The 24,410-nt window shown below is 40.2% G+C and overlaps 2 long non-coding RNA genes across 2 annotated transcripts in view; one reads left to right on the forward strand and one right to left on the reverse strand.

The window, feature by feature from the left end:
- The window catches only part of LOC132405192 (uncharacterized), a 501,791-nt gene that overhangs the window by 172,716 nt on the left and 304,665 nt on the right, over positions 1 to 24,410 (forward strand). The gene's annotated exons all lie outside the window — the stretch shown is intronic.
- The window catches only part of LOC132405191 (uncharacterized), a 36,586-nt gene continuing 13,812 nt past the window's right edge, over positions 1,637 to 24,410 (reverse strand). The window contains exons 2-5 of the long non-coding RNA XR_009515785.1: positions 6,825 to 6,935; positions 5,072 to 5,226; positions 4,908 to 4,973; positions 1,637 to 1,901 (exon numbers count right to left, since the gene is read on the reverse strand). This is a non-coding gene — a long non-coding RNA (uncharacterized LOC132405191). The remainder of the gene's footprint in view (positions 1,902 to 4,907; positions 4,974 to 5,071; positions 5,227 to 6,824; positions 6,936 to 24,410) is intronic.

The following is a 24,410-nucleotide window of genomic DNA, read 5'->3' on the forward strand; positions in this document are numbered from 1 at the left end:
TCATATAGATGCTGCCTGGCCTGCTGCATTCCACCAGCATTTTGTGTGTGTTGTCTGTTGTAGAACACCATGTTGTTATCTGCTACATGAGAGTTCAGAAGTTGATCGGTAATTTTGTGTGCATAGTAAATTCTGTTGTTGTGACTGTGATCGAAGCCACAGGAGAGACACTGAAGCTGGTAGATATAGAAGACTTTATTCAGTACATCAAGCAGGCATCTTTGGAAACACCCTTGGTAGAAGCCCCCTGACCCAATATTAGATCACATTTTTTATATGCTAAAGATCAAAGGTAACAGCCGGACAATTCTATCATTGTAATGCATTCCTAATGCTTCCTTTGAGTTACATATAATTTTCAAACACCTAGTTCTTCACACCAACACTCCAGAAAGCTTAGAATGAATGTCAATCATACTCTCTGAGCTCTTTTCATGCATATGCAGAAATGTCAGGTCAATGGAATGTTTCCTGGTTTACAATCAACTCCAGTCTGCTGCTCCAAGAAGACCATTGTTCTGAGCTGCATTCCAAATTCAATCTGCATCCACATTCAGACATGAACACTAGTTGTTGTTGATAACAATATTTTCTATTTTCCATAACTCCAGAATGCCACCCTAACACTCTCATGCCCCTCTCTGCATGCAGAAGTTAATATATGCTCGTCACAAAGTACAGAGCAGTGATGTCATACAATTAAAAAAGTATGTATTACATCAGGCTGTGCCCCATTGTGTGTTTCGTTTGCATGCTTGGAACTTTTTAGGACTCCAAAACCAGGAGCAGGCCTTTAAAGGGAACTCTCTTCATTTGTAGAGCTGGTTATTATGTGAGCCTTTACCTCCACCACTGAAGCAAGCCTTAGTTCAGGGGTGGTGAACTTTTTTGAGAGTGTTGGCCCAAATGGCCAACAGTCTTCTAAAAATTTCTCGTATGCGCCAAAGTAACTTTTAACAGAGATTACCATTGATAAATGAATTAGTTACTGTAATTAGGAAGGGTTTTGGTCCAAAATATCAATTCTTTACTCCTTTCTGTAGGTGCTGGTTGACCTGGTTTGTTCATCCAGCATTTTGTATGTGATACACTGGATGTCCAACACTTGCAAAATTACTTCTGTAATAATGATTATAAACTTCTTTAAGGAAAAGGGATAAGTTGTTTTACTTATTTACATATATTCATTGTTTTAGTGTTAATAAATATAAGAGACAGATTGAAATAAATAAAGCATTTTAGAAAACCCATTCAAAAATTATTAATATTAATCTCTTAAAAACAATTGAAAAATAATGTCATTTCTCAATAGTGTTGTTGTAACCATCCAATATCAAATACTGATGTGAACACCAGGTGGGAAGAATTTCAACGTATCATTTGTTCCTGCAACCATCTGACTGGCCTCAAGCCAGCATCAGATGTTTATTCTGAAAACATTTCACTGCTCTTGGGTTGTAAAATAAAATTGCTGCATTTTTTGTGTAACTGTCAGTTTGGCTAGTGGCTTAATCTAGGGGAAGACAGCCCTTCAGCCCAGACAAACTTAAGAAATCTTGTTTGGGTGGATGCTGCGTGATGCATCTCCTGTTACAAATCAGTACCACAAAATAACAAACAGTACACCATGTGCGATTAAACGATTGAGCTTTATAATTCTTAATTTGACTGCATGGTTAGTAAAGAAACGAAAAAAAAGAAACGGGCCCATTCTCATGAAACAGTCTAATACGTAACATTGGAGCTCACTGGTAAGGCCATTCGTCCACCATCAACCTCATCCGAGTGTCGCTGATCTTCGGACCCTCGCACCAAATCCACTCTGTGGTCTACCAACACTCCCCATTCGTGTCTTCTCTCATCTCTCCCCAGCAAACGACTGCAGAATCCCTGCTCCCGACCTACAAGAAAAAGCAACCTCCCTCTCATTGGACAGCCCCACATTCCAAAACCCTGTTATCTCTAGTCATAACTCAAGCATTGCTACGAAAGAGAAAACATTTCATTAGCAGTGAAACTTCACAGCGCGTTACTTTTGGAAGTGAAGATAATCATTATGTAACTTTTTATTATGGGTGGGGTTTAAAAAATTGAGGGGCAGCACTGCATCCCACTTGCCAACAGACATTTTTGCAGTGCCATAGGTTCGCCACCACTGCTGTAGAGTTTTCAAGAATGTTTCCATTTTATGCTGTGGAATGGGATAAAGGTGACCTAGTTCCAGGTACCCAACTACCATTTGACTTTGAATAGTAAAAGAGCCTTAAATCTCCTCAGAATCAGAGTCAGGATTAATACCACTGGCATATGTTGTGAAACTTGTTATATGGTAGCAGCACATTGCAACGCATGATAATAAATATTGAGAATTAAAGTAAGAAGTTAGTTAAATAAGTAGTGCAAAAAAAGTAGTGAGGTAATATTCATGGGTTCCATGTGCATTCAGGAAGCTGATACAGAGGGGAAGAAGCTGTTACTGAATCATTAAGTGTGTGCCTTCTGGTACCTGAACCTCTTCCCTGATGGTAGCAATGAGAAGATGGCACGTCCCCTAATGATGAGATTCCTTAATGGTTAATGCCTTTTCTCCTTGTCCTGATTATTGTGGAGGCTAGAGCCTATGATGGAGCTGACCGAGTTTACAACTTTCTGCAGCTTATTTCAATCCTGTGCAATGGCCCTCTTCCCATCCCACCATACCAGACCTTGAAGCAGCTGGTTAGAATACCCTCCACAATACATCTGTAGAAACCTGTGAGTAATTTCCTCCACTTAAAGAAGTGGCTTCTGTTGGAGATTACAAACAAGACAAAATCTGCTGAAGCTGGGAATCCAATGCTACACATGCAAAATGCTACAGGATCTCAGCATGTCAGACAGCATCTATGGAAAAGAGTAAACAGTCAATGTTTCAGGCTGCGACCCTTCTCGTGGACTGGAAACTCCTCTCCCCTTCCCCTTCCTTTCTAATCCTGAAGACGGGTCTTGGCCTGAAATATCAACTGATTATTCTTTTCCGTGGATGCTAGCTGACTTGCTGGGTTCCGACTACATTTTGTATCCATCGCTGATTATGCATTTTGCGATGGGCCAGGTGCCACTGAGAAGGAAGGTACAGCATATCCTCCATGGCTCTGTATAAAACTTCGGGTATGTCGAATGCCAATGCCATTTCAAGCATGTAGAAATTGAGAATCTAATTCCTTTGGGGAGGGAATCAGGAGAAGACATCCCATTGCTATTCATTTGGGTTGACATGTGCAGAATGACCACTTGAGCAAGAATTTCAATGCTATCTTCTCCAGTCAATAAGAGAGAAGTTGCCTAAAAGAATAAAAAGGAAACACTTAGTTGTGATTAGCAATCAGAGAATGATTCTATGGGCGAATTCTAATGTACAGTCAGTACTTAAATTGATCATTTTCATTAAAGCTTGGAAAGAAAAAGAAGTCTGGAAATATTTCAAAGACCAGATGTCAAGATGAAGTGGAATCTGGCAATGAAAATTAAAAAACAAAGAAAAGGAAATAATGCTGTATTTTTAAAGACTGAAGAAATATTAAAATTACACTGTAATGAGGAACAGTGGAATACAAGATAAATCTAGACCACAGGGACTGAACCCAGAGGTGCAAACTAAGGAAGTCTTAAGCCAAGTTATTTTATTGATGAAGATCATCAGAAGCTAATCAGGTCTGGAAGTTAAGCTATTAAAAGGGAGTGAGAGATAGAATTATGGCTTAAGAGAGAGAATGGGAAGAAAAAGCTAAAGAATTAGTACATACTGTGGGCAGCAACCAATTAAAGAATAGTTCAGTTTTAAATAAAATTGGCTGGAAGTATTAAGTGGCAAGAGGAATCATTGCATGAAGCAAAAGAAGTTCACTCATCCTTTTTGTGGCATTCTGAGTTGCTCTTTAACCAATGAAATGATTTTTGATGTGTAGTCACCATTATAATATAGGAAATATCTTAGAGCAGCTGTGGAAAATTCTAGCGCGTGGGGGCAAACAGTCAAAGGTCATTGACTTGTTGATAACAACATAGGTAGAACAAAGGATGAGGTCCTGCAGAAAGACCATAGGGAGATAAGTAAGAAGTTAACAAGCTTGATCTCAAGGTAGTGATCTCTAGATTACTCTTAATACAATCTGCTAGCAAGGTCAGAAATAGAAAGGAAGAACAGCTGAATTACTGGCTGAGGAGCTGGTGCATGGTGCAGGCATTCAAGTTCTTGGACCATTGGGATCTCCTCTGGGGTAGTGGTGAACTGTACAAGAGGCATAGGTTGCACTTAAACCAGAGAGGGACCAATATCCCTGCAGGGATCTTCTTGCTGCAGAAGAAGATTTAAACTAGATTGGAAGGACTCTGAACAGGTACATGTTGTGGCCTGGGGAAAAGTACAAACTCAGGACCACAAACACTTATTTGGGTTTTAATTCCTTTATCTGTTTTAGATAAGTGCCAGAAGAGGGTCTTAAAATAAAACGATCGACTTTACAATCAGGTCCTGCCATTACCATCTCCATTTAACCTTCGATCCACACACTTGTGGCTTGACCAATTGCGTATGCAGTATAAAAATACAAAGAAAATCGCACAAAACTAGTACAGTACTAATATGGTAGTGGCAATTCTGAAGAAACACAATACAGACAACATTAGAATCCCCCCCCAACCCTGTACCTTATACATAGCAGCAAAAAATATAAGCGAATACATCTCATATAAGATATCTACTACTTTTTAGTACACACATGCTGAACCCCCAAATGGAGACTAAACATTCACGTTACGCGGTTACATGTACAATCTGTCATGATACAATGAAGTTAGACAAAAGGTACACTTTGGCACAACTTTTACAAGATATTGCCTGGTAGTTAAATTACAGGAAGACTGACCTACTTGGCCGGTGAGGAACTTTGCAAGCCACGCTATCCAGCGTCGAGTTCTTTACTCGTGAAAATCTAAAGCATCCACATGTAAAACATGTCAAATTACGGATATTCTTGATTCACCAACAAGCATAAACAAATTCACATGGATATTGTAAATTAATGCTCACCTTTCCTCACCCAGCCCAGTACCTCTGGGAGAACTTGATTCCAACACCCTACCAGCTTCGGCAGCAGAAAGCAAAGTGGTCTCCCCGTTATCCCGTGCGTGCGTAATGACATCACCATCTCCACTTAAAGGCACAGACAACCATTCTAGCATTACCTGGATGAATGCCCAAGTACACTTTTAATGATACTAAATAAGAATCGACGGTCACCCGGTTACATACAAATTATGGGATAAAGCAGAGCAAGTTTAAAATCTATAATAAGCAGGGAAATGGTAAAGGAATACATTTAAACTGCATTTATGTCAATGCATGAGGATTAACAAATAGAGTGGATGAACTCAGGCGTGGATTGGGATTGGAGATTGGGATGTTTTTGACACAACAGAAATACAGCTGAGAGAAGGGAGGACTGGCAGTTCATATTTACATGATACAAATGTATCAGTGTGACTGTGGGACTGCTAAACAAGGATAAGGGAAGGTGTAACTGCAGTGCTTAGAGACAACATCTCTGCAGGATCTTCCAATGAGGCTATATGGGTAGAACTTAGAAACAAGAAGGACATGGACATTCTATTGGGGGTCTGTATTATAGGTCTCCCCCACACCAACCCCCAACAATAGTCAGTGGGAACTTGAGGATCAGTGTGTAGCGGTATTGCTTACAGTTGAAAGAATAGCGGAGTTGCATAAATGAGAGATTTTAATTTCCTCAGTATTGACTTGGCCACACAATGTTCAGGGTAGAATTTCTGGAATATAGTCAGGAAAGATTCTTTTGTCGGTATATTGTGAGAACTGGATAGGAAGTTACAAAACTGGATGTCCTCTTGGGGAATGAGGCAGGGTAATTAACAGAGGTAGCAGTTAGGGAGGACTTTGACTTTAGTAACCATGAATAGATTAGGTTTAAGATATTGATGGAAAAGGAATGTACAGGTCCACAGGTTAGGGTCCTAAACTACAGAAGGGCTATTTTTGAGAGAACTAAGCACGATCTCACAGAGGTCAAACCTGTTTAAAGGGAAAAAAACAATTGGCATGTGGGCTAGTTGCACTTGGAATACTGCTTACTGTTTTGGTCAGCCTGTTACATGAAAGATGTGGTTAAACTGGAAATAGTGCAGAAAGATTTATGAGGATGTTGTCCAGGACTAGAGGACCTGTGTTATAGGGTAACTTGACCAGGTTAGGCCATTATTTCTTGGAACATTGGAAAAAGAGGGCCAAACTCTTAAAGATGTTTAAAATTATGCAGTGCACAAATAAGGTAGATGGTAACAGTCTTTTCCCCCAGGGTAGGGGAGTGCAGAACTAGGCAGCATAGATTTAGAGTGAGAAGGGAAAGATTTCTAAGTGACCCAAGGGGCAATATTTTCATGTGGAGGGTACTGACTATATGGATTGAGCTGCTGGAGGAATTGGGACAGGTACAATCATATCATTTCAGAGACACTTGGATGAGTATTTGGGGAGGGATCTGGAGAGATATGGGCTGAATACAGAAAGATGGGGCTACCTAAGTACACAGCATGGTTGGATGGACACACTGGGCTGACAGTCCTGTATCCATGCTATATTGCTCTATGACTCTATAAAGTGTGATAATCCATTTGCACACAGCAAGCTCCATGGACCATAATCCAGCAATAATCATTAATTGTGTGAGAGACATATTTATGCTAGGTGAGCTTTTCAAAACAGTACTTTGGGAATCCTCTGGCCATTCAAAAGGGGCACACAGTGTTACCTGGTCGTGTTTTGAGGTTTCATCTGAAGATTTTTCTGCTGGGATCTCTGGAGTGTGCTTCAAAGACACAAGCTTCAGGCTGTCTTCTGAGGGTTACTTTCTGAGTTACAGCTGGCAGTAAAATAAATTGCACACTTATTCCAGTAGCATCAGAATTACTGCAAATTTTAAGGGCTAAGGTATGAAATATTGTACATTGGATAAAAATGACTGAAGTTTTTAATCTATGATCTGAACCTATGATCAGCAATGACAGCAGACATTTTGAAACTTGTGACTCTAGAGTCTAGAACTGTGTTAGCAGCAATGAGAAATCATCGGAGAATTATAGTTTATTTACAATAACAACATATGTCAAAAAGCTGGAAGTCGCTTTGCCAGTATGGATTTTGGAAATCTTGGGACTGAGCACACAATTGTTGCGACTGCAGGAATGTGTGATGTCAAGGGCAATATTTTTTTAAAAGTATCCCTTGATTTATGCAGAGTTGAGTCACAGATTTTCTCACACCTTTGGCTCGTTGTGTCTTTCATATACAAAACTATTTTCACAATAATGAACAGCATGCCGCTCACTGAACATTAGCAATATTGCATCAAAATGCTCATCATGCATTTCTCCCAGCCTATTCAATTTGTGAAGTTTTGTTAAGGGAAGCGTTTTCCTGCAACACAGCCCTTTTGTAAAATCAAGGAATGCCTGCATTGCAGTCAGTTATACTTGTGGTGTTCTTTGGAATTTTCTTTCATCCCTATCGAAGGGTGGAAAAAGATACTGCAGCTAATTTCATGAAATAAACTTTTATCTTCAATAACCTAGCCAGATTAATGGAAACCGGGAAAGTGATTATGCCTCAGGACAAGGAAGCCAGAGGCCTAGACTAATGATGAAGAGAAGTAAACTTAAATCCCGCCAAATTAACTGACTAAATCTATATTTGAAACATTAGTACCAATAAATGTCGACCATAAAACAAACAAGGTACTATTTAGAAGCCACTAATTAATTCATGTCCTTGGGAAGGAAATCCTCTGCCCACAACTGCTTTTGTCGTGACTCTGGGTGTTGTGGTAGACACTTTGCTCTCGCAAATGATGTCCAGTATTCTGATGATGGAAGGTAATCAGCTGTGGTGAGAATAAAATGGGGTCAGTGTATGATTGCACAAGAGACTGTTGATGTCCAAAGTACAGAGTAACACACACAAAATGCTTTAAGAATTCTGCAGGTCAGGCAGCATCTGTGGAGAGGACTAAAGAGACAATGTCTCAGGCAGAGACCGTTGATCAGCACTGGAAAAGAAAGGTGGATAAAGTCAGAATAAGAAGGTGTGGGTTGGGGAAGGAGTTTAAGCTGAAATATGATAAGGAAGTTGATAAAGGATGTTCAAGCTTATCTTCAACTTGAACTCTTACTCTTACAGAAGTTAAGTTTTCACCAATTTATTTTCGAAGCACTCAGCTGTGATGTCATCTAATGTCAGTGTTACAAATGTCTGTTACAGTAAACCTGATAGACATGAGAGGTGTAAGGTATACAAGACTGAGGGGTATAAATAGGGTCAATGCAAGCAGGTTTTTTTCTGCTGCAGCGCAAGTGGTGAATGTGAGCTCGATTTCAATGTTTAAGAGACATTTGGCTAGTAGGAGTATGCAGATCAATGGTTTGAGTGCAGGTTGATGGGAGTAAGCAGTTTAAATGGTTTTGGCATGGACTAGATGAGCTAAAGGTCTTGATTCCTTGCTGTACTTCGCAATGAGTCTATTCTTTACTTCTTTGCTATGATTGTATTCTATTTCTGGTTTCACACATTTATAAGAGGTGCTGTCACAGGAAAGCAGCATTCATCATCTGCACCACTATCATCCAATCCATGCTCTGTTCTCACTACTATCCTTGAGCAGGAGGTATGGGAGCCTTAAGTTCCATACCACCAGGTTCAGAAACAACAGTCACCCAACAACCATCAGGCTCCTGAACTAGTATGGGTAACTTTACTCACCTCAACGCTGAACTGACTGCATAACCTATGGAGTCCCTTTCAAGGACTCTACAATTCATTTTCCCAATATTATTTATTTACATTATTTTTTATTATTTGTACAAATTGTCTTGATTTGCCCATTGGTTGTTTGTCATTCTTTATTATGTATAATTTTTCATAAATTATATTGTATTCCCTTATTTTCCTTTAAATACCTGTAAGAAAATGAATTTCAGTATACGGTGACACATATGTATTTTGATAATAAGTTTACTTTGAACTTTGAACATATTCAAACCTCATTGTCCTCTCCTCTTCCTATAGAATCTACAAGGCCATCATTAAAATATGCGTGGACAATTGGCATAGCTCAAATGTCTTATTCCCAGTCTGATCATATTGATACATTCAAATGACATGCTCCCATGATAAGATTTTTCTATATTGCCAAAGAGCAGGATAGTTTCAGCTCATTTTATGGTAACAACCATGTTCATGTAATACATACAAGTCAATTTTTGTTACGGTTGCAGTAATAGTTCCTATATTGGGTCCTGTTTTGATTCTCTGTTTGCATAACTAGTTCCATATTCTACAGTTTCTTGCCTCACTGTTCTCTGGATGTGTCCTGTGGAAAATCTGTGTCATATTCAGTATGTTCCCTTGTAACTTATTCCACTGAGACTCGGCAAGAGCTGCTCATTGTAAGATCTGATAGATATTTGCATGAGACATGGTCTTGTATAATATAATTAATTCTGAACTAATAGTAATCCATCAATCCTTGAACTACTCTGTATTTTATATATTCTTGACTTGTCCTATTTTACAATTAATCAACTTTTTGGATTTTACCATTTCTTGACTCTGCAGTATCAGTTTTTTTTTGCCCTTCAGTTCCTCACTGTCTGGGCAATCTTAACAGTATATTCTTGACCCAGTGTATGTTTTAGTAATTCCTGGCTGGTTTGGTATAATTTTAGACCCCTGTTCATCATGGATTATTTCTTGTTTATTCTTGTTAAATTAGTCTGTGTGTAACTACTAGATAGAGTTTAGATATAAGCAAGCAAAACCATGATGGGCCAAATGGCCTTTTTAAAAAGATTTTATGGCATGTTTCCTTCCTTAAAAAAAAGACTTCCTCTATAACTTTGCATTTAGAGTTGAGGGCTTGTCTTCAGAATCAGAATCCGGTTTAATATGACTGACGTATTTAAAAAAAGGTTTTGTTTTACGGCAGCATACTGTGCAATACAGTTGTGTTTGTATTCACTTTATTTCTTACATCCAAGGGAGTAAAAATTTTTAAGTTTTTTCTCTGTCACAATGTACAGACAATAAAGAGGGGAAATTTGGGAGGATGTTGGCCAAACAATAAAATTGTATACATAATTGTTTTATATGCATGTACGTACCGTCAGATACACAATCAGATCAATTCGTATTGATGAATCTGATGGCCTGATGACAGAAGCTGTCCCAGAGCCTATTTGTCCTGACATTAATGCTGTGGTACAATTTGCAAGACGGTTGCAGATGAAACAATTTGAGGTTGGGGTGGCTGAAGTCCCTGATGATCCTCCAGGTCTCCTTTATGCACCTGCTGCTGTAAACGTCCTGAATTAAGGGAAGTTTGCACCCACAGATGTGCTGGGCTGTCTGCAGCACTCTCTGTGATTGAGGGCAGTACAGTTCCAGTACAGCTAGTCAGGATGTTCTTGATGGTGCCCCTGTAGAGGGTCCTGAGAACATGGGGACTCATGCTAAACTTCTTCAGCCGTCTGAGGTGAAAGAGGTACTCTTGTATTAAAAAACTATAAATTACAGTAAGAAATATATACAGTGCTATGAAAACATCTTAAATGCATATATATAGCTAGGGAGCCTAAGACTTTTGCACAGTACTGGAGCAATATTATGTATTGCACTGTATTGTTGCTGCGAGTAAAAACAAATTTCATGACTTATGTGAGTGATGATAAACTTGATTCTGATATGGGTCTCTATCATGGACTGAGAGTGGCTGGGGTCAAGGAGAGGGGATTGGGAAAAGGGGGAAGAGAGTAGGAAGCATCAGGAAGTCAATCTGCAATGATCAATAAACCAACTTAGTGACTAAATGACTGTGTGTGTGTGTGCACCACCACCCTCTGCTCCAGCACTCCTGTGACAGCTGTCTCACAAAGCACAACCCCCCACCATGGCATTCCACCCTCACCATTCCCAACATTCTTTGCTCCCACTTGCCCTAGCTCCACAATGTCAAATACAGTACTGTACAAAATAGGTGCCCTAGCTTTATATGTGCCTAAAAATTTTGCACAGTGCTGTATAAGAAAGTTAAATTAAATAAATGATGTAAAAATAGTGAGGCATGGGTTGGTTCCATATCTGTTCAAAAAAATCTGATGGAGGAAGGGGGAGAAGCTGTTTCTAAAATGTTGAGTGTGTGTCTTTAGGTTCCTAATGCACAATCAATAACTCTCCGAGACGTGAGGCAAGATATAGGCTTTTATTGGCTGGAAGAAAGAACAAGCAGCAATTGACCACCACACTGCATCCTGGAGACTGAGGCCGGGCTCAGTCTCCAATCGCCTTTATACCGGGGTCCGTGGGAGGAGCCACAGGAGCAGGTATATGTAGTTCACCACAGTTCCTGAACCTCGTTTTGGGTAGTAGTAATAAGTGACCATGGCTTGGGTTTTGAGGGTCCTTAATAATGGATACTACCTTTTTGAGGCATTGCTGGGTCATGGGTCCTCAGTGCTGGGTAAGCTGGTGGCTATGATGGATCTGGCTGAGCTTGTAACTGCATTTTTTCCAGTCCTTTGCAGTGGTCTTTCCATTCCACACAGTGCTGCAACCAAGTAGAATGTACTCCGTGGAGCATCTGTAGAAATTTGCTTGAGGCATGACAAATTATTGCCAGAATTCTCCAACCACCTTGAAGTGAATGGCTCAGCAACTTCTCCCAGAAGAACCATAGAGAAGTAAAAGCTCACTTTCTGAGCAAAGTTTAGGTTTGGAACTTAAATTGTTTACCCTGTGGAGCAGTTTCTGTAAACTATAATACATTGTGGCCCAGTGCTGGTTATCTTCCCCTATCTCCTTTTCATTGTGTCGCTATCATTCTCAATTATATACCTGTGTCAATAGATAGTGTGTAGGCTTGAGCAAAAAACTGATCTTTTGTATTAAAATGTTGAATTTACTTTTGGGATCCACACAGTGGTAGGGATTTTGAGGCCTTAGAGAAATAGTAAATTATCCCCACCTGGTATGAAGAATACACACAAAGTAATTTTTTTTTTTGTTTTGTGTGTGCAGGTGTTTTTTTCAAATTCAGAATTTAAGTTCTGTTCCACTGCTTTGCTGTCCTTCAACTTTCAAACTGTTATTCCTCTGCATCTGTTCAGTTTCTAGGATTACATGAGATAAATGGCACTGAAGTAAGCCATTCAGTCCAATCAGAATGTGTTAGCATTTGTGCTCCACTTGAGTCTCTTCCTGCCTTTCTTCTCCTTTACTCTGCTTTCTTCTAATCTTGCATCGTCTCCCTGTAAAACAGAGTCATAGAGTCATACAGCACAGAAATGTGCCCTTCTGCCTCATTGGTCCCTGCTGACCTAGATGCTAATATGAGATAGTAATATTTGGCTGTGTTTTGCCTATACCCCTCTAAACTTCATCAATAACTGTTCAAATGTATTTTAAATGCGGTGATGCACATGTCCTCAACCACTTCCTCTGGCAGGACATTCCATATCCATATTGCCCTCTTGAGTGAAAATAGTCACCCCTCAAATTCTTATTAAATCTTTCCCCTCTCACCTTAAACCTATGCCCCCTATGACCTATGTCAACAAATAACTGAAAACATTCTATAGACGTACCGCAGAGAGCTTTCTGACAGGCTGCATCACTGCCTGGTATGGGGGTGGGCAGGGCGGGGGGGGGGGGTAGGGCTACTGCACTGGAATGAAAGAAGCTGCAGAGGGTTGTAAATTTAGTCAGTTTCATCTTAGGTGCCCGGGACATCTTCAAGGAGCAGTGTCTCAGAAAGGCAGCATCCATTATTAAAGACCTCCAGCACCCAGGGCATGCATTTTCTCACTGTTACTATCAGGTAGGAGGTACAGAAGCCTGAAGGCACACACTCAGCAATTCAGGAACAGCTCCTACCCCTCTGCCATCTGATTCCTAAATGAACATTGAACCCCTGGACACTACCTCACTTCTTTTTAATATACAGTGGCATGCAAAAGTTTGAGCACCCCGGTCAAAATTTCTGTTACTATGAATAGTTAAGTGAGTAGAAGATGAACTGATATCCAAAAGTCATAAAGTTAAAGATGAAACATTCTTTTCAACATTTTAAGCAAGGTCAGTGTATTATTTTCATTTTGTACAATTTTAGAGTGGAAAAAAGGAAAGGAGCACCATGAAAATGTTTGGGCACCCCAAGAGATTGGAGCTCTCTGATAACTTTTACCAAGGTCTCAGACCTTAATTAGCTTGTTAGGACTATGGCTTGTTCACAGTCATTGTTAGGAAAGGCCAGGTGATGCAAATTTCAAAGCTTTATAAATACCTTGACTCATCAAACCTTGTCCCAACAATCAGCAGCCATGGGCTCCTCTAAGCAGCTGCCTAGCAATCTGAAAATTAAAATAAATGATGCCCACAAAGCAGGAGAAGGCTATAAGAAGATAGCAAAGTGTTTTCAGGTAGCCATTTCCTCAGTTCGTAATATAATTAAGAAATGGCAGTTAACAGGAACAGCGGAGCTCAAATTGAGGTCTGGAAGACTAAGAAAACTTTCTGAGAGAAATGCTCGTAGGATTCCTAGACAGGCAAATCAAGACCGCCGTTTGACCACAAAAGACCTTCAGGAAGATTTAGCAGACTCTGGAGTGGTGGTGCACTGTCCTACTGTGCAGTGACACCAGCACAAATATGACCTTCATGGAAGAGTCATCAGAGGAAAACCTTTCCTGCATCCTCACTACAAAATTCAGCTTCAGAAGTTTGCAAAGGAACATCTAAATAAGCCTGATGCATTTTGGAAACAAGTCCTGTGGATTGATGAAGTTAAAATAGAACTTTTTGGCTGCAATGAGCGAAGGTATGTTTGGAGAAAAAAGGGTGCAGAATTTCATGAAAAGAACACCTCTCCAACTGTTAAGCACAGGGGTGGATCGATCATGCTTTGGGCTCATGTTGCAGCCAGTAACATGGGGAACATTTCACTGATAGAGGGAAGAATGAATTCAATTAAATACCAGCAAATTCTGGAATCAAACATCACACTGTCTGTAAAAAAGCTGAAGATGAAAAGAGGGTGGCTTCTACAACAGGATAATGATCCTAAACACAGTTCAAAATCCACAATGGATTACCTCAAGCGATGCAAGCTGAAGGTTTTGCCATGGCCCTGACAGTCCCCAACCTAAACATCATCGAAAATCTGTGGATAGACCTCAAAAGAGCAGTGCATGCAAGACGGCTCAAGAATCTCACAGAACTAGAAGCCTTTTGCAAGGAAGAATGGTGAAAATCCCCCTAACAAGGATTGAAAGACTCTTAGCTGGCTATAGAAAGTGTTTACAAGCTGTGATACTTGCCAAAGCGGGTGTTACTAAGTACTGACCATACAGGGTGCCCAAACTTTTGCTTCCGGCCCTTTTCCTTTTTTGTTATTTTGGAACTGTAAGATATGGAAATAAAAAAAGTAATCTTGCTTAAAATATTAAAAAAAATGTGTCATCTTTAACTTTATGCCTTTTGGAAACCGGGTCATCTTTTACTTGCTTAGCTATTGACGGTAACAGAAATTTCGTCCGGGGTGCCCAAACTTTTGCATGCCTCTAAAACTGGCAACATCCTCATAAATCCTTGCAGTTTTTTTTTCCATATTCATGTTGTTCACTGCAATCACTCCCAATGAAAGGGAGCTGCATCTCCCCCCCGCCACCCCGCTTACCAGTTTAATTAACAATGTTTATTCTGAATTCCTTTTTGGCTTCCTGGTGCTTGTCTTCTAATAGCATCCTCATTTGTTGTACTTTCCGATATTCTCACAAATATAATCTGTCAACAACTTTGATGATTTGAAAGGCCTCTGTTAGGTCTTTTCATCCTTTCCTGATGCGTATGCTCTTGCAGTTCTTGTGAATTTTCTCTGCACCCTGTCTGCTGTTCAAAGTCATGATCATTCTCTAATAAAAATGGAAGCAAATATCAGATTGATATTCCAACAATTATAAAGTGAGTGAGAGCTACACAGTGAAAGTGTAGCCAAGGATGATTGTTTTCACCTATGTATTCTTCTGTGCCCTTTCATAATTTCCAACCTCTCAGTCCTACTTTTAATGAAATTAAAAAAAGAAAATACTGAATGCACTCAACAGGTCAGTGGTGTCTGTGGAAAGAGTAACAAAGTTAAAGCTAAGATTTCAGATCCAAAGGAACCTCAAAATCCATGATTTTCTGGTGAACTAGTAGGGATTGTCTTCATCTCTGACTCAGAAGATTGTGGAAATCAAACAAAACAAAATCTGCTGGAAATCTGAAATAAAACCAGTCAATACTGTAAATACTCAGCAGGTCAGGCTGTGAGAAGAAAATCAGAGACCATGTTTCAGGCCAAAGAGCATACCTCAGAACTGCAAAGGAGCCAAGAGAAGCTTGTTAAACTACAGGGAATGATGGTGGCGGGAGTTCCTCCGATAATAAATTAAACCAGGGTGACCATGGGGATAAGCTGTAAACAAGGTTATTTGGTCAACAATTGATTCAGAGCAATTAGAGTGTGAGATCATAGACAAAAAGAGGACAGACAAAAGAATGTACGAGTTGGGAAATGCAAGAAGACATGCCCAGCAGGTCCCATAGAGAACAGAAAAGGAAAGCAAACAATATCAGAGGTAAATAACTGATGTATTAAAAAGATGAGAAATACACTTATCTGGAGTTGTAGAACTCAGTACAAAGTCCTGAAGGCTGCAGAGTTCCACACAGAAGATAAGCAGCTGTTCGTAATGCTCGTGTTGTGCCTTAGTGTAACACTGCATACTGCCACAAATGGATAGGAGTCTCCCAGTTGCTAACTGCTCCCATTCACTCAGCGTAGTCTGGATATTTATGTTGCAACTGTGAACTGAGTCACTAGAGACTTCGAAGCTGGTAGATGTAAAGCCTTGATTCATCATGACAAGTAGGTATTCTTAGAAATCCTCTCAGTGGAGTCTCACTGAACTCAAAGTACATCAAGTATTTTTACAAACAAAGATAACAGCAGGTGATTCAATATAATTTTGATCACTACATTGACATTGTTTACTTAAATATTTTGAGTCTGATAAAGAGTTCCACTGAATTCCATATTTACAATGGGAGCACACTGTAACTGACAAGACACCTCAGAATGTTCGAACTGTTTTGCTTGGATAAAGTAATTCACATGGACGGTTTCAAATATACTGAAGACAGAGAACCTAAATATCCAAAATTGGTGTTATGAGGCCTAATCCGAAAACGATCCTTATGTTGAAGGCTGTTGATGTTAGACTTTGAATAGCTTTGTCCATATGAATATTGATGATTTTTTTGCAAATTTTGATTCTCTTTGAAAATAACTTGAAAGTAATATGAAATTTAACATTGGTACTGCACAGCTGAGAATCATACAGCATTGGTGAATCAATGGTTTAATTGGTGTTTGCATGAAAATGTACCCTCAAATCAAACATAATATGGAGTATGAAGAAAAACACAAAAATACAACTGCAGATGCTGTGGATCAAAGAATACATACACGACGCTGGAAGAACTCAGCAGGTCAGGCAGCATCCGTGAGAAAAGAGTAGCCCATTCCTGATGAAGAGTCTCGGCCCGAAACATTGGCTACTCTTTTCTCACGGATGCTGCCTGACCTGCTGAGTTCTTCCAGCATCGTGTACGTATTCATAGAGTAATAAGACACAGGGACTGCAGATGCTGGAATCTGGAGCATAAAAAACTGAATCAGGATCAGATTTATAATCAAGGATGTATGTTGTGAAATTAGTTGTTTTGCAGCAGCAATACATAAGTGCTATAAATTACAATATTGCATTTAATATTAAATTAAATGCGTCTAGCAAAAGGATCAAATAATAAAGCAAGTGTTCATGGGTTGGTTCATGGGCGATTCAGAAATCAGATGATGGAGGGAAAGAAACTGTTTCTAAATGTTTAGTGTGTCTCTTCAAGCACCTGTACTTCTTCTTTGATAGTAGCAAAGAGAAAAGAGCATGTCTTGGGTGATAGGGTTTTCAAAAATGAATGAGGCATCAACTTTTGAAGAAATTTTAATGCAGTGGAGCCTAGTGTCCATGATGGAGCTAGTTGAGTTTGCGACCCTCCACAGTTGGAAAAACTCAGTAGGACATGTATTATCTGTGGAGGCAAAGTGATGGCCAGTATTTCCAGACAAGACTCTGCCTCCACTGCTTATGGGGTGATAACTAATAGATAGAAGTGAGGGAGAGGTGTGAGGCAGATGTTGATATGAGATAGGTGAAACCAAATGAGAGGCAATGAAATTAGTGTTGGAACCAGGTGGTGGAGGAAGACAAAGAAAGAGGCAGATAGGTGGTAGGTAGAAACAGATAAAGGGTAGAGTAGAGATGAGGCATCCACCCTTTATCTGTGAATTGCTTCCATACCCCCACATCCCTCTGCCATCATTCACCCAAATCTGTCATAGAGTCATTGAGCTCCACAGCACAGAAACAGGCTTTCCAGTCCATCTAGTCCATGTCGAACCATTATTTTGTTGAGTCTCATTGACCCACAACTGGACCATAGTCATCCATGTAATTATCTGAATTTCTCTTAAATGTTTCAATTGATCCAGCATTCGCTGCTTCCACTGGCAGCTCTTCCCACATGTACACCACCCTCTGAGTGAAGAACTTTCCCCTCAGGTTTCTCTTAAGTATTTCACTTTAAACCTTTAACTTACAACTTCACCCAAACTCAGTGGAAAAAGCCTGCTTGCACTGACCTTATCTCTCCCCCTCATACCATAAGGCTAAATGCAAGCAGGGGAGAATTGGGTTAAGAAGGACCATAAATCATCTACCAACCTCTGTTTTGCTCTACTTCTCTCTCTCTCTCTACCATATGTACTTTTGCAATTTTCAGCCCAAGTCATAGCCCATTCTTTTACCTCCACAGATGCTGCTGGACCCACTGAGTTCTTCCAGCTGTTTACAATGTGGGACGTGCATAAATCTATGGTAAATTTCATTAACCACCTTTAAAAAAAAACTGGAGTTATTTCAGTTTGTTAATTTTTTTTCTTTTTTTTCTCTAAATCATAAACCAGAGCTTATAGCAATGGACTAAATTGTGTTTTGTATTAAGATCAAGGGGGGGGGGGGGAAGTCAGTTATCTACTCTTACACTATTCCAATTGGATGATGATTAAACCTTGTGCTGCACCAGAAGTGATGTGGTTACAATTGGATTAAATGTTCAAGAGTGCCCTAATGTGTAGGTGTGGTGATTGCATGCTGAAACGAGAAATGACTAAAGCTTGCATTTTAATTACATAGTTCAGGGTTGCGAAAGGGCAAAAATACTTCTGTAGCTTTGACTCAGTCATTATATTATAAACACAGTGTAGAGACAGCAGATGCTGCAGTTGCTGGAATCTGGAATAACTCAGCAGGAAGAGCTGTGAAGACAAAGGAATGTTTGATATTTCAGGTTGAGGCTCTGCATCAGGTCTGAGAATATCAAGAGAAGATAGCTAGTCTATGGAAATGAGAGGGAGGGATGAAACAGAGGCTAGTAGGTGACCAGTGGAACCAAAATGGGAGGGGGGGATGGTAAATAGATGGAAACAGATAGGGGAGAGGGAGAGGTGAAAGACAGAGATAGAGGCTTCAAGGTGACAGGTGGAAATTGGATATCGCAGGGAAAGTCAGGGTGAATATGTAATTTCAATTCGTTCTCTTGTTCCAATGGTGAAGCCAAATTCAAACTAGATAAACAAAATGTTATGTTCTGTCTGGCTTGCCTACAGCTTACAGTATGAATGTTGAATTTTCCAATTACAGGTAACCCACATCTCCTGTGTTAATTTCCCACTCCCACCTGTCCAACCAGTTTGTCTCCCTTTGTTCACCTCTTTTCATTCCTCCCCTCTCTTTGCCAAGTGCCTTCAATCTCTCCGAGTTGGTTCTACCTGCACAGTAGCCACATACACATTAAGCTTTCCTCTTTCTTCTTCCTTGGTTCACATTTCTATCCACACCCCAATCTGTTTCCATCTGTCCAATATCACTTCCTTATCTTAATCCACCTATAACCAGGAACACTATCTCTAACTTGCCCCTCATTTCCCCGGCTGGTTTGTACCTATTCACCTCTGAACCTCTGTCTTTAACCCACCCCTCGGTTTCTCCAGCCAGTTTCCATCAATCCACCTGTAAAACTTTGGCTCAACATCACTCTCTCCATCTTGCCCACCACACTCTATCTACCCACCTGTTGCCAAGCCTCATCTGGTTCCACCTATCACCTCCCAACCCTCCGTCTCACTTTTAGACATTGACCATCTTTACTCTATGCTCTCAGTCCTGATGCAGGGTCTCATCCCTTTGCCTCCACAGATGCTGTTTGTCACATTGTGTTGTTCTAGCAGTTTGTCTTTGCTGCATGCACAACTTTCCTGTTAATATGTATTTGTGGATAATCTGGCTAGTATATTGCTATTCCTTGCACAACTTTGTTGAGATTTTTACTTTTATGACTTGGTGTGGAGGGGTATTCAGAATCAGAGTCAGGCTTAATATCACTGGCATATGCCATGAAATTTGTTGTTTTGTGGTACCAGTACATTGCGATATATAATAATAAAAAACTATAAATTACAATAAGGATATTAAAAACAAACAAATAAATAAATTAGCAAGCAAGCAAGCAAATAAATAAATAAATAGATTTTGCGGGGGGGCGGGGGGGGGTAGGGGAAAAACTACTGGAGTAGTGTTCATAGGTTCGTTGTCCATTCAAAAATCTGATGGACATTCTGCACTGTTCCAAGTGTAAGGTGATATTCGACCTTCTCACCAATATGTAATCATGCAAATTATGTATGGTACTTGTTATCTGACTATCCTCTGTGAACTCCTATTTTCTTCTAGATAAATTTGGATATGTTCTTCCAAGAAGTTGCTGGTAATATCTGTTTCTTCAATTTTTAAGAGAGTAAACTATTTTCTGTACTTATAAGGTGTAAACTTACTCAGTTCCATCATGGGCGTTGTATAAATTGTATACTGGACATCTTCAAGGAGTGATGCTTCAAAAGGAGGCATCCATCATTAAGGACTCCTATCACCCAGGTCATGCCTTGTTCTCACTGCTACCGTCAGCAGTGTGTGCCGCTTTATCAGCTATAGCACTCACATCTACGGTGATTAAATGCTTTTAGAGGTGCCTGGGATCAACTCTCACCTCAGCAAGTACCTAGACCTACTGCAATTTCCCTATTGCCACAATAGGTCTAAGGCAAAAGCAATCTCACTGGTTCTCCATACAGTCTTGGATATACAAATACCCATGTCAGGATGCTGTTCATTGACTACAGCTCAGTGTTTAACACCATCGTTCCTATAGTCCAGATTGATAAACTACAGAACCTGCATCTTGATACCTCCCTCTGAAAATCGATTCTCAGCTTCCTTACTGGAAGACCATAATCTGTGTGGGATAGAATTGACATCTCCATCTTGCTGACAATCAACGCTGGTGCACTTCTTAGGGATGTGTGCTTAGCCCACTGCTCTACTCTCTCTACACCCATGACTGTGTAGCAAGGGACAGCTCAAGTACCATGTATAAGTTTGCTGATGATACAACCATTGTTGGCAGAATTTCAGATGGTGACAAGAGGGCGTACCGGAGCGAGACATACCAGCTCGTTGAGTGCTGTTGCAGCAATAACCTTGCACTCACTGTCAGTAAGACCAAAGAGCTGACTGTGTACTTCAGAAAGGGTAAGATGAGGGAACACACACCAGTCGTCATCGAGGGATCAGAAGTGGAAAGAGTGAGTAATTTCAAGTTCCTGAGTGTTAATATCTGAGCCGAACCTGGTCCCAACATGTCAATGCAGATATAAAGAATGCAAGACAGTGGCTATGTTTCATTAGGAGCTTGAGGAGGTTTGGTATATCAGCTTAAACACTTGTAAACTTCTACAGATGTACTGTGGAGAGCATTCTAACTGTCTGCATCTGTTATGGGTGGTGGGGGGAGGGGCCTATTGCACAGGATCAAAGAGCGATGCCTCAAAAAGGCAGCATTCATTATTAATGACACCCCCACCCAGGACATGCCCTCTTCTCATTGTTGCCATCGGGAAGAAGGTACAGAAGCCTGAAGGCATACGCTCAGTGATTCAGGATCAACTTCTTCCCCTCTGCTGTCCATTTCTGAATGGACATTAAGCCCAGGAACACTACTGCATGACTTCTTAATTTTTATTTTTGCACTACTTAATTAACATATATATTCTTACCATAATTAATGTATTTTTTATTATTATGTATTGCATTGTACTGCTGCTGCAAAAGCAAGAAGTTTCACAACACATGCTGGCGATATTAAACCTGGTTCTGATTCTTACGCAAAAGCTCATCTTTATCCCAATGTACTTCTATTACAGTATTCCCTTCCTTATTGTTGCGGGCACACGCATGCCTATATTTTTGATAGGGAATGTCATTCTGAGCACAGGAAAGAGACACTTACAACAAGGATATGAGAGATTCGAGAGTAGTCATATCAAGAAAGGATAGGAAAAACAGGATCGAGGTATTTCTAATTGATGAAATTTTAATTGACTGCATAAAGAGAGAATGGTTCCACTTGTTGTGAAGAGCATAATTAGAGGACCTTGTTATACAACAGCCATCAGGGAATCCAAAGCAAAATTTAAAAGAAACAACTTTGGTCAAGGAATGGTGAAAATGTGAACTCACAAAGAGCTGCAGTCACTCAAGGAAAGATTATTTAAGGAAAAGCATAAAAAGGAGCTTGGAAGAGGGGTTTACTGAAATAGATTTAATGAGGAGAAAAGGATACTGATTGGACCATAAAGGCTAACATGGCATGATTGGGCTGAAAGGGTTGTATCTGTGCAATTTATAATTCTATGATGTGGACAAACTTTAGAGAAGTAGAATAATGTATGGAAAAACAGAATTGAAATTATGGATAAAAGCAAGCTGACCATGTGAGAAAATAACAATGTATTCTTCAGATCAGGTAATACCACGGTGAGGCTGAATTGTGCCCTCAATAGGTTCAAAGTCCCTTCTGTTGTGCACTAGCCAAAAGTAAATGCAACATTCTACCTGATATCAAACAAGAGGAACTCTGCAGATGCTGGAAATCCAAGCAGCACACAAAATGCTGGAGAAACTCAGCAGGCCAGGCAACTTATGAAGAGTCTTGGCCCGAAATTTCAACTGTTCACACTTTTCTGTAGATGCTGCCTGTCCTGCTGAGTTCCTACAGCAGTAAGTGTGTGATTCTAACTGATATTTTAGAACATTTTGGAGGGGGAAGGAGAGCAGCCAGATGTCTTGGTATATATTGGTACCAATAACGTATTAAGGAAAAGCAAAGAGGTCCTGAAGAGAGAATTTAGAGAGCTAGGCAGAAAGCTGAGCAGCAGGGCCTCCAGAATAGTAATTGCTGGATTGCTACCTGTGCCACCTGCCAGTGAGGGTAGATTTGGCAGATAAATGCTTGGCTAAGAAGTTAATGCAGGGGGCAGGGCTTCAGTTCTTGGGTGATTAGAACCTCTTCTGGGGGAAGAGTGACCTGTGAGTGATGGGTTGCACCTGAACTCAAGGCGGACTAATATTCTCGTGGAGAGGGTTTAAACCAATTTGACGGGGGTGGGGGGGGGGTGGGAACTGGGGTGAAGGGACACAGAATAAGATGGATGTAAAAAAAACAAAGATAGCCTGCAGTCAGACTGTCAGGAAGGGAAGGCAGAAGTTAGGACAAAATTGCTGCCAGCAGGGTGAGTATCAATGCATTAGGGATGCATAATCAAAAAAGGTAGCAAATACAGTTTTCAGAATGGTATATCTCAGTGCACAGAGTATAAGAAATAAGGTGGATAATCTGGTTGCACTATTACAGATTGTCAGGGATCATGGCTGAAGGATGGTTGTAGTTGAGATCTGAATGGACAAGGTTATATGTTGTATCAGAGGGGTTGGCATGGCTCTGCTGACAAGGAATGACATCAGATCAGTAGAAAGATGTGACCTAGGATCGGAAAGTGTTGGATCCTTGTGGGTGGAGTTAAGAAAGCGCAAGGGTAAAAGTTCCCTGATGGCAGTTACATAGAGGTCTCCTAACAGAAGCTGGGATGAGTACTGCAGATTACCATGGGAAATAGAAAAGGTGTGTCAGAAGGGCAATGTTCTGATAGTCATGGGAGAATTCAACATGCAGGCTAATTGGAAAATCAGGTTGATAATGGATCCAAAGAGAGTGAATTTGTTGAACGCCTATGAGATGGCTTTTTAGAAAAGTTTGTCCAACTAGGTGATCAGCTATATTGGATTATATATAATATAATAAACAGAAAGTAATTAAGGAACTTAAGGTAAAAGAACCCTTAGGATGCAGCGATCACAATATGATTGAGTTCAACTTGAAATTTGATAGGGAGAAAGGAATGTCTTACATAGTATTTCAGTTGAGAGCAGGAAGTTACAGTGGTATGAGAGAGGAGTTGGCTGAACTAAGTTGGAAGGAGATGCTGGGAGGGATGACAGCAGAACAGTAATGGCGTGAGATTCTGGGAAAAATGAAGAGGATGCAAGATAGATGTATTCCAAAAATGAAGAGATACTCAAATAGTACAACCACGGCTGACAAGGGAAGCCAAAGCTAATGTAAAAAGAAAAGAGAGGGCATATAACAAAGCAAAAATTAGTAGGGAGATAGAGGATTGGGAAGGTTTTAAAAACATAGAGAGCAATTAAATGAATCATTAGGAGGCAAAATATTAATATGAAAACAAGCTAGCATATAATATCAAAGTGGATATTAAAAGCTTTTTCAAGTATGTAAAAAATAAAAGAGAGTTGAGTGTTGATATGGGACCTCTAGAAAATGAGGTCGGAAAAATAATAACGGGGGACAAAAAGATGGCAGATAAACTAAATGAGTATTTTACATCAGTCCTCACTGTGGAAGACACTAGTAGTATGCCAGAAGCTGTCGTGTGCAGAGGAAGATAAGTGAGTTTAGTTACAAAGAAGAAGGTGTTCAAAAAGCTGAAAGACCTAAGGGTACGTAAGTCACCCGGATCAAATGAACTGCACGCTACAGTTCTGACAGAGGTAGCGGTAGAGATTGTGGAGGCATTAGTAATGATCTTTCAAAAATCATTGGATTTTGACATGGCGCCAGAGGACTGGAAAACTGCAAATGTCACTCCGCTCTTATAGGAAGGAAGGAGGCAGTAGAAAGGAAATTATAGACCAGTTAGTCTGACCTCAGTGGTTGGGAA

Source organism: Hypanus sabinus, chromosome 15 (assembly GCF_030144855.1).
Source record: "Hypanus sabinus isolate sHypSab1 chromosome 15, sHypSab1.hap1, whole genome shotgun sequence".
Taxonomy (NCBI): domain Eukaryota; kingdom Metazoa; phylum Chordata; class Chondrichthyes; order Myliobatiformes; family Dasyatidae; genus Hypanus; species Hypanus sabinus.